Source organism: Pelodiscus sinensis, unplaced genomic scaffold (assembly GCF_049634645.1).
Source record: "Pelodiscus sinensis isolate JC-2024 unplaced genomic scaffold, ASM4963464v1 ctg131, whole genome shotgun sequence".
In the NCBI taxonomy this organism is placed as follows: domain Eukaryota; kingdom Metazoa; phylum Chordata; order Testudines; family Trionychidae; genus Pelodiscus; species Pelodiscus sinensis.
In genome coordinates this window covers 166,792-177,510 of record NW_027465961.1, presented here as the reverse complement: position 1 = coordinate 177,510, position 10,719 = coordinate 166,792, and the positions used below count along the sequence as shown (strand labels likewise).

At 44.3% G+C, this 10,719-nt stretch overlaps 1 protein-coding gene across 1 annotated transcript in view; it reads left to right on the top strand.

The window, feature by feature from the left end:
• Nucleotides 1–2,438: 2,438 nt before the first annotated feature.
• PRRT3 (proline rich transmembrane protein 3) overlaps nucleotides 2,439–10,719 on the top strand; it is a 131,442-nt gene continuing 123,161 nt past the window's right edge. The window contains 2 exon segments of the mRNA XM_075917361.1: nucleotides 2,439–8,190; nucleotides 8,887–8,976. The gene's annotated coding sequence lies outside the window, so the exon portion shown is untranslated.

Genomic DNA, 10,719 nt, shown 5'->3' with positions numbered 1-10,719 from the left:
CCCCCCCCAGGGGCAGTGTATCCCGGTGTTTGGCCCCCCCCCCCCCAGGGGCAGTGTATCCCGGTGTTTGGCCCCCCCCCAGGGGCAGTGTATCCCGGTGTTTGGCCCCCCCCAGGGGCAGTGTATCCCGGTGTTTGGCCCCCCCCCCCAGGGGCAGTGTATCCCGGTGTTTGGCCCCCCCCCCCAGGGGCAGTGTATCCCGGTGTTTGGCCCCCCCCCCCAGGGGCAGTGTATCCCGGTGTTTGGCCCCCCCCCCCCAGGGGCAGTGTATCCCGGTGTTTGGCCCCCCCCCGGGGCAGTGTATCCGGGTGTTTGGCCCCCCCCCAGGGGCAGTGTATCCGGGTGTTTGGCCCCCCCCCAGGGGCAGTGTATCCCGGTGTTTGGCCCCCCCCAGGGGCAGTGTATCCGGGTGTTTGGCCCCCCCCCAGGGGCAGTGTATCCGGGTGTTTGCCCCCCCCCGGGGGCAGTGTATCCGGGTGTTTGGCCCCCCCCGGGGGCAGTGTATCCCGGTGTTTGGCCCCCCCCGGGGGCAGTGTATCCGGGTGTTTGCCCCCCCCCGGGGGCAGTGTATCCGGGTGTTTGGCCCCCCCCCCCAGGGGCAGTGTATCCCGGTGTTTGGCCCCCCCCCAGGGGCAGTGTATCCCGGTGTTTGGCCCCCCCCCCAGGGGCAGTGTATCCCGGTGTTTGGCCCCCCCCCCAGGGGCAGTGTATCCCGGTGTTTGGCCCCCCCCCCAGGGGCAGTGTATCCCGGTGTTTGCCCCCCCCTGGGGCAGTGTATCCCGGTGTTTGGCCCCCCCCAGGGGCAGTGTATCCCGGTGTTTGGCCCCCCCCCCAGGGGCAGTGTATCCCGGTGTTTGGCCCCCCCCCCCAGGGGCAGTGTATCCCGGTGTTTGGCCCCCCCCAGGGGCAGTGTATCCCGGTGTTTGGCCCCCCCCCCCCAGGGGCAGTGTATCCCGGTGTTTGGCCCCCCCAGGGGCAGTGTATCCCGGTGTTTGGCCCCCCCCAGGGGCAGTGTATCCCGGTGTTTGGCCCCCCCCCAGGGGCAGTGTATCCCGGTGTTTGGCCCCCCCCCCAGGGGCAGTGTATCCCGGTGTTTGGCCCCCCCCAGGAGCAGTGTATCCCGGTGTTTGGCCCCCCCCCCCCAGGGGCAGTGTATCCCGGTGTTTGGCCCCCCCCCCCCAGGGGCAGTGTATCCCGGTGTTTGGCCCCCCCCAGGAGCAGTGTATCCCGGTGTTTGGCCCCCCCCAGGGGCAGTGTATCCGGGTGTTTGGCCTCCCCAGGGGCAGTGTATCCCGGTGTTTGGCCCCCCCCAGGGGCAGTGTATCCCGGTGTTTGGCCTCCCCAGGGGCAGTGTATCCCGGTGTTTGGCCCCCCCCCCCCAGGGGCAGTGTATCCGGGTGATTGGCCCCCCCCAGGGGCAGTGTATCCCGGTGTTTGGCCCCCCCCAGGAGCAGTGTATCCGGGTGTTTGGCCCCCCCAGGGGCAGTGTATCCCGGTGTTTGGCCCCCCCCAGGGGCAGTGTATCCCGGTGTTTGGCCTCCCCAGGGGCAGTGTATCCGGGTGTTTGGCCCCCCCCAGGGGCAGTGTATCCCGGTGTTTGGCCCCCCCCCCAGGGGCAGTGTATCCCGGTGTTTGGCCCCCCCCAGGGGCAGTGTATCCCGGTGTTTGGCCTCCCCAGGGGCAGTGTATCCGGGTGTTTGGCCCCCCCCAGGGGCAGTGTATCCCGGTGTTTGGCCCCCCCCCCAGGGGCAGTGTATCCAGCTGAGGCCTAACCAGCGCAGAGCAGAGCGGCAGAAGGACTCCTCCTGTCTTGCTCACCTCACGCCTGTTCATGCAGCTCAGAATCCTGTTTGCTTTCTTTGCAACAGCATCACACTGCTGACTCATATTCAACTTGAGTTCCACTATGACCCCTAGATCCCTTTCTACCATACTCCTTCCTAGTGAGTCACTTCCCATTCTGTATGTGTGAGACTGATTGTTCCTTCCTAAGTGGAGCACTTTACATTTGTCTTTATTAAACTTCATCCTGTTTATCTCAGACCATTTCTCCAATTTGTCCAGGTCATTTTGAATCATGACCCTATCCTCCAGAGCAGTCACAACCCCTCCCAGCTTAGTATCATCTGCAAACTTTATAAGCGTACTTTCTATGCCAATATCTAAATCGTTGATGAAGATATTGAACAGAGCTAGTTTCAAAAACCGACCCCTGCGGAACCCCACTTGTTATACCTTTCCAGCAGGATTGTGAACTGTTAATAACTACTCTCTGGCTACGTCTAGACTGGCATGATTTTCCGGAAATGCTTTGAACAGAAAAGTTTTCTGTTTAAAGCATTTTCGGAACAGAGCGTCTAGATTGGCATGGACGCTTTTCCGCAAAAGCACTTTTTGCGGAAAAGCATCCATGCCAATCTAGACGCGCTTTTCCGCAAAAAATCCCCGATCACCATTTTCGCGATTGGGGCTTTTTTGTGGAAAACAAAGCTGAGCTGTCTACACTGGCCCTTTTGCGCAAAAGGACTTTTGCCCGAATGGGAGCAGCATAGTATTTCCGCAAAAACACTGACAATCTTACATGAGATCGTCAGTGCTTTTGCGGAAATTCAAGCGGCCAGTGTAGACAGCTGGCAAGTTTTTCCGGAAAAGTGGCTGATTTTCCGGAAAAACTGGCCAGTCTAGAGACAGCCTCTGAGTACGGTTATCCAGCCAGTTATGCACTCACCTTATAATAGCCCCATCTAAGTTGTATTTGCCTAGTTTATTGATAAGAATATCATGCGAGACTGAATCAAACACTTTACTAAAGTCTAGGTATACCACATCCACCACTTCTCCTTTATCCACAAGACTCGTTATCTTATCAAAGAAAGCTATCAGATTGGTTTGACATGATTTATTCTTTACAAATCCATGCTGGCTGTTCCCTATTACCTTGCCACTTTACAAGTATTTACAGAAGATTTCCTTAATTACTTGCTCCATTATCTTCCCTGGCACAGAAGTTAAACTAACTGATCTGTAGTTTCTTGGGTTATTCTTATTTCCTTTTTTATAAATGGGCACTATATTTGCCCTTTTCCAGTCTTCTAGAATCTCTCCTGTCTCCCATGATTTTCCAAAGATGATAGCTAGAGGCTCAGATACCTCCTCTATCAGCTCCTTGAGTATTCTAGGATTCATTTAATCAGGCCCTGGGGACTTGCAGGCATCTAACTTTTCTAGGAGATTTTTAACTTGTTTTTTAACATGGACCCAGGCAGCTGCTGGAGTAGATCTTGATGGAGGAGAAACCAACAGGAGAAAGGATTTTTGATATATAAAGTATGTATGTGAGTGACAGAGAGCCAATGCAGGGGTTCATCTGACCCTGAAATATACCAAGGTCTTTTATTGCCTTAACATTGATAAAAGCTCTTTCCAGATTACAATATTGGTAACCACAGGAATTCAAAAATAATGAGTCAGGTCCTTAATTAAAATAATAAATAACGATATTAACTTAAAAATCATGAGTTTTTAAATGATATTCCCTAAGCTCATCGTTTACTTTCTGTTTTGGAACCTTATAGGGTGCCCATAAGTTACATTTCAAAGTTTCCTTTGCAAACAAGAGGCCTAGAAATTTGGGTGGGTGAGTCATGCCAACAATAAGAGGGCTATAAACAAACAATTGAACAAAGGCTTGGTATTGTCATATTTTAATAAACTCATGCTTTTTTTAACATCTGACACCTTAGATTTAAGAACACATCTGTGCAGCCATTCAATTCAAATGAATAATCTAAATCTGAGTAATACAGTTATATATAGCTGTGTTTTAACTGATAAGAATGTTCATCCTTTGTTGATATGCATATGTATACAATTCCCATAGACTCCCCAGTGATTTTCATTTCTTGATGAGTTTATTCCTAGGCTCTCTCTGGCAGTTTCTCTGCCTTTTTAGCTCATTAAGTTATTCCCAAAGGACTGCATAATCAGTATTTTCTTAATGCATATTGTGATGGAGTGTGTACTCCACACTGGCCATGAATGAGTTCACATAGGCCTGAGAGTCCACTTAGTGTAATTATTATGCTATGTGGATGCAACTGGAGGATGGACCAGACTTAAGTAAACATCAATCCCAGCTGGAGAATGAGGTGCTTGGGTGCTATAAACAGGAAGTGCAGATGAAAGGAGCAGAGGGAAGCTTGAGTGGCACTTGAATTATACTGGAGATGGACTATGTAATGGAGAATACTGACATCAGACTAGAAAATGGTAAACTTGCCGCTGAAGGTCGCAGATTAGGAAAAATAGTAGATAAACATGCAAGAGTTAGAAGAAGAAACAGGCAGAAAACAGAAATGAGGAAAAGTACAATCAAGTTGTTGTAATTTTGAATTCAACTGTCTTCAACACCAGTTGAAGTGTGTGGATGTAAACAATCTGAAAGTGGCAGAGTGGATTTTCACAAGTGCTGGAGCTATAGAAAGAGCAAGAATGCTGAGAGGAGACCTGTTCATTGAATGTAAAAGCAAGGAATGAGCGGGGAAACAAAGATTACAATGTCAGAAGAAGTGAAAAAAAGCTATTAACTGCGTAAGCTGTTCCTGGAGATAAGAGGAAATTATATGTGAGGTGCCAATTAAAATGTCTGAGGCTGAAGTAAAGCAAAGCATAAGGATAAAAAAACTGTATCTTAAGCAGCTGATTAGCAAGAATAGGGAAAGAAAATTATGAACAACTGTGCTAGTTGCATTTAAAGGAAAAACTCTTTCAGCTAGGCTGTTTGGTTTTGTCAAGAAATCTTGCATGGCGCTAGAGATGCGGTGTAGCAAATACATGTAAAGGGAAAATTAAGATAACGTGCAAAGTTGGTTCAGGAGGGGAAGGAATACAGCTGATTGTCTAGTAAGAGCAGAGACAGAAGCACAAAACTATATGAGAAATAGAGTGATAGTAGCTGCCTAGATATTGTGAAAGCTTGGTATGTTATGGAGAGCGAGCTTATTATATAAAATAGAAACAAGCTTAAAAGGAAGAACAAAAAGACTTTGCAAGTAAAAGAATTATGTAGGCCACAGTAGGGAAAGCCTACTTTAGCATAAATACATTCTCAAATGGAACCCCGGGGGAATGTCATCTGTTATAGCATAATGGCTAACTATCACTGAAAAGGATAAGTGCAAGAATAGCTATTTCCTTGCTTACAGATGACTCTGCCATCTGAGCTAAAAACAGAAACCAGAACATAGCTGAGATGAAAATTAATGAAGCATATAGGGAAATGTGGATTTTCAAATGTTCTGTACTTAAGGAATGATATTCACATAGTAAGCAGTCAATGTGTATAGCAAGTAGGTGTAGATTCCTGACATTTGCTAGCAAGGTAACATGGAAGAATCACGTTGCTTTCATCTTTATACTTATTTTCAGTATTTCTTAAAATATTCTGGTGCAGATAAAAAAGCAATGGTAATAATTATTAGAGCATTAATAAAACCAGTCATTGAATATAGATGCCAAGCATTTAATTCAGTATCAAAAACAAATCTGGTGCTAATGGGATATGTTACCTAGACAGCAGCTAGAAAGTGATAGGGCAAATCACAACATTTCCAGTAAGTTCTTGGAATGTATTGAAGACAATTCTTTGGTCCAGAAAGTGGAGAACCTAACCAAGATGCAGCTATTTTTGACTTGATTGTGACTAACAGGGAGGAATTGGTAGCAAATCTCAAGGTGCAAAGCACTTTGGGTGAACATGATTATGAAATTATAAATTTCACTATTGTAAAGAAAGAAAGGCGTGAGAGCAGTAAAATAAAGATAATGGACTTTAAAAAGCCGATTTTAACAAACTCAGAGAACCGGTGGATAAGTTCCAAAGGGAAGAAAATCTTAAGAGAAAAAGGAGTTTCAGGAGAGCTAGCTGTCTTTCCAGGACACAGTATTAAAGGCACAACTACAAACTGTCCCAATGCAAAGGCAAGGCTATTTTTCCTATAAGAGGCCCGTGTGGCTCCATCAGGAACTCTTGAATGAGCTAAAAATAAAAAAGGAGTCCTATAGAAAATGGACAAATAGCCGAGGAGGCTATTTTATTTTATCCCTAATAGCATAAGCATATAGGGATAAAATCAGAAAGTCTAAGGCACAGAATGAATTACTCTAACTAGGGACATACATAGCAAAAAGAAGAGGTTCGTTATATACATTGGGGCTGTGTCTACACTGCACCCCTTTTCCGGAAAAGGGATGCAGATGAGACAAGTTGGAATTGCAAATGAAGCGGGGGATTTAAATATCTCCCGCTTCATTTGTATAAACATGGCTGCCGCTTTTTTCCGGCTCGGGACTTTGCCGGAGAAAAGCACCAGTCTAGACGGGATCTTTCGGAAAATAAACCCTTTTCCGAAAGATCCCTTATTCCTCTTAAAATCCTTTGGGATGGCACTGGGTACAGGAGTCTGGAAAATTTGAGAACAGCTGTTTTAAGGGTTATTACAAACAGTAGGGTGTATGGGCAGTGGTTGAACCTTGGGCTGGGGGAAACAAGCCCTCAGCTCCGTCCCTGTGCCTGAGGTCCCACCATCCTGCAGGAGCCAGGCACCCCCCTACCACAGGGGCAGGACTCCAGCCCTCCTTCCACGTAAGCTTCCCCAGCTTAGTAGCATGGGGAGAACAGTCAGTGGGCATCCCTAGCCTTCACTGCCCCAAAGCATGGGGCATGTAGGCATCCCCAATCGCCTGTCCTGAACACAGCCTCAGCATGGCAGATGCCCGGGGCAGCCCGGGAGTCTCACTGAAGCATGGGATGGAGTGTGCATGAGTCCAGCCTGACAATTTAGGAAGGCAATGCCTTCCCCAGCCTCTTATACCCACCACCCATGGTAGGGTGGTCAGTTCTCCATGTCCATGGAAGGTAGAACAAAAAGTGATGGGCTTATTTACAGCAAGAGAGATTTAGGTTAAATATTAAGGAAAACTTTCCAACTATAAGGATACTTAAGTACTAGAACAGGCTTCCATGGGAGGTAGTGGAATCTCCGTGACTGGACATTTTTAAGAACAGATTGGATAAACACCTGCTAGAGATGGTCTAGATTTATATTGTCTTGCAACAGTGCAGGGAACTGGACTTGATGACTTTCTGAGGTCTCTTCCAGTCCTAGGGTATGTCTACACAACAAAGTTACATCGGGATACTTCTGGTATCCCGAAATAGCTACCCCACGTCTTTTGAATGCGTCCATTATTTTGAAATATAGCAGATGCACTATTTCGCCATCCCTGTAAACCTCATTCTACGAGGAGTAAGGGATGGCTCAAAATAGCTCTTTATTTCAGAATTTGGCACTTTGTAGACAGCTCCAAATGACAAAATAAGCTATTTTGACACAGATTCAAAATAAGCTACGCAAATTGCATATCTTATTTCAAGTTTCAGGTGCTGTGTAAATGCACCTCTACAGTTCAGTGTTTCTATGAAATTAGCATATACAACCATGCAAGATGCATTATAGAAAGAAAATCACGACGCAAATATAAATGTTGAACCACATAATGCAATTAAAAGGAAAGCTAAATGTAAAAAATTGCAGAAAAATTGATGTATCTGTGATAAATGGAGTGAACGTTGCCAAATATTTACAGACTAGTCTCAAGATGAGAACCTGGAGAGGGGGACAGCTTTCTGTATTCCATCACTTGGAATAAAGAAATCCACTAGAGTATCACATCTTGTAGTTTTTATGATAGTTGAACTAGCAGAGATAATGTTGGTGTTATACTAGATACAAGATGTGTTAACTATATTCATTATCATCTTATCATTCACTATCAAGGTACTGGCAATCAAAAATGAGAATTCAGATTGTCTAAATGTTATACTTAATGAAATATTGTTATTAATAACAGAATTGGCACAGATGGGCGTAATCCTTGAAATAGCATAGATCTCCGTGCATATTAGGATAGCAGGAAACAAGATGGTGGACAAATTAGCAAGACATTTTGAGAGAAAAATGACATTTAAATCCTTCTAAATACATAGGAGTTTGAAAACCTTATTAAAATCAACTGAAAGCCAAGAAGCAGGAAGTACGTACAACAGAAACAAGGGGGAAAGCGATTCCATGAAGTATGCCTTGAAACTGAAAATGCTCACACCTGTGGGAACATGCTGGAGAGAGTAAGGTAGCTTTACTTGAAATGCTGACTAGATACTTTCTCTTAAACAGTAACTTGGTCAAAGAAACAGTTGGTTACTTTCTCTGGTGGGAATGTAAAGAGTGTAACACCAATAGGGAAATTTGTATGACAAACTCAAGACACCTAAAAGTGACGGTATTTACCCAGTAAAATATCTAGAAAAAGTATCTAAAAAATGAGAGTGCATTAAGAAAGCAACAATAGTTGAAAAATATTGAGCATAGAGATAGACAGTAAGTATAAATCATGAAATCCAATAGCTGGCGGATAGAGACTCTCATTCCAAGTCTGCTGTGCCATAAAATACCAGAAGAAGGGGAAAAGGGAAGGGGGAGTGACGGAGAAATTTTATAGTTAATCTCTGGGAAGGGGAGTAGAGAGCAGTGACACAGGAGTGTCAAGGAGCAGAACCAGAGAAGAGAAGGTGGGAAGAGTCCTCTCTCTGGGAAACAGCTGAAAAAAAGGATGAAAGGAAGGAAAGACTAGACAGTCTTCTCCAGGAGCAAGCTGAAAGTCTGATTGAGATGGAGGATGGGGGGGAGGGTTAGGGTTGCCAGATGGTTTCTACCAAAATACCGGACACACTTGACATTACATCACAATCTACATTACATCTTATTTAGAAAATACCGGACAGTTCTATTTTCTCATTTATATTTTCTCAATTTGTTTCCCAAACAGAAAGCTCAAATACTGGACTGTCCAGTTCAAAACCGGACACCAGGCAACCGTAGGGAGGCTTGATGAGCTGGACCTGCTGTAAACCCCACAGTAAGCCCCTGGATTGAGGGATTGATTGAAACAAGGAGCCACAACTGTGGGGTGACTGCTTGCTGGGCCCAGTTGGGCCAAGGTTTAATTTGCGTATCTATATATTTTTGTTGGACTTTGGTAAGGACTCTGTCTCCCTTGAAGTGGCTGGTGATGTAGAGCGGTCTATCTGGAAGGCTGTGACATTCCTATAGTTGAAGTAGACCAAAAGAAGATAGGGGAAACTGAGGGAAAAGTGGCTGCAGTGCCACAGCCAGGAGTAGAGGTGTTGTGGCAACTTTACCACAATATTCTTAACAAGATTTTAGAATGATATTGTGCCTTCTAGGGATGTTGGCAATATTCTTCTCTTTCCCATTGGAAGCATGGTAAAAGAGAGATGTAGAAGAGAATGCTAGGTTGAGTGATTTTGCTTTAATTGACCTTGCAAATTAATCAAACATGCGCCAGAATTTTGGCATTCACTGTAATGAGGCATGATCTAGTAAAGTGATGCAAATAATGTAGAATTCAATACTACTCCTAGTACATTTTTGTAACTAATATAGTCATTCATGAATGCCAGAGGAGAAATTATAGTCTTTTTCAATCCATGTAATCTACAAGTGCAAAGCCGATTTTAAATTGGGTAGCTGAAAACCTAGCTTTATTATTCCTGTAAATTCCATGAGAAGGTCAATGTCTCGAGTAAAACCGAACAGATAATTTGTAGTAGCAATTTATTCAATGAAACTGTCCTATTGTTTTATTTGTGAATTGCATGCAGCCAGCTCTTCAAATGTATTTGTTATTTAAAATTATTCTCTGAATATTCTGTAAACTGTAAGCAGCTTTTCCCCCCAGATACTCCATGTCTGAGATGGAGATTAGTTTTGATTGGACATCGAATCAGGTGTCTGTTAGAGTGCTGGCTGAAATTTTTCTTTCAGAACATTTTTTCAGTGCAAAATAACTTTCTGACAATGAAAATTGCAGTGAGAAAAAATACTTTATAATTTTGGTTTTGTCAAAAAAGCAATACACTTGGGCTGCTGGAAAACAAAGCAATTTAGGACTTGGGGATTTCAATTAAAATGTACCAGTATAGAAGAAAACAATATTTTGCTTTTGTGAAACTTTTGAGGAGGGGGAACATTTCCTAATCAGTGCAACCTTTTTAAAAACTAAAACAAGCATTCTGTAAATATTCTTTTAATAAACTAATAGAAGATCACATTCAGTAATCTACTGTCTGTTTGAGAGAGTTTGTCGTTTGTCTGTCTGTTCAAGAACTCTTCCTAAACGGTAAGAGCTAGGACCACCAAATTCAGCATAGAGTTCTCTTGCGTATGAAAGAACTAAGTGTGTGCCAGCTGTGCAATCTTCCCTTTTGTATTCACTTTTTGTGAACATTCTAAGGAATGAGTCACTAGCTGGAATGCTCAAAAATATGCTCTAAAATGCTCAGGTTTTGAAAATATTAAGAACTAGAAGATTTACCCAACGATGCTCAGGTCCTTAACTCAATTAATTTTGTTGTAAATAAAATGAAAATGGAAAATGAAAATAAAATTAAAATGTACATGCAATGTCCCTATACGAATATGGAAGGAGGGAGTTTCAGCCTGCCTCAAAGGCAATTAAAAAGGAATAGAGAATAAGACAGAGAATATCTTATTGCCTCTATATGAATCCATGGTACGCCCACATCTTGAATACTGCATACAGATGTGGTCACCTCATCTCAAAAAGGATATCTTGGCA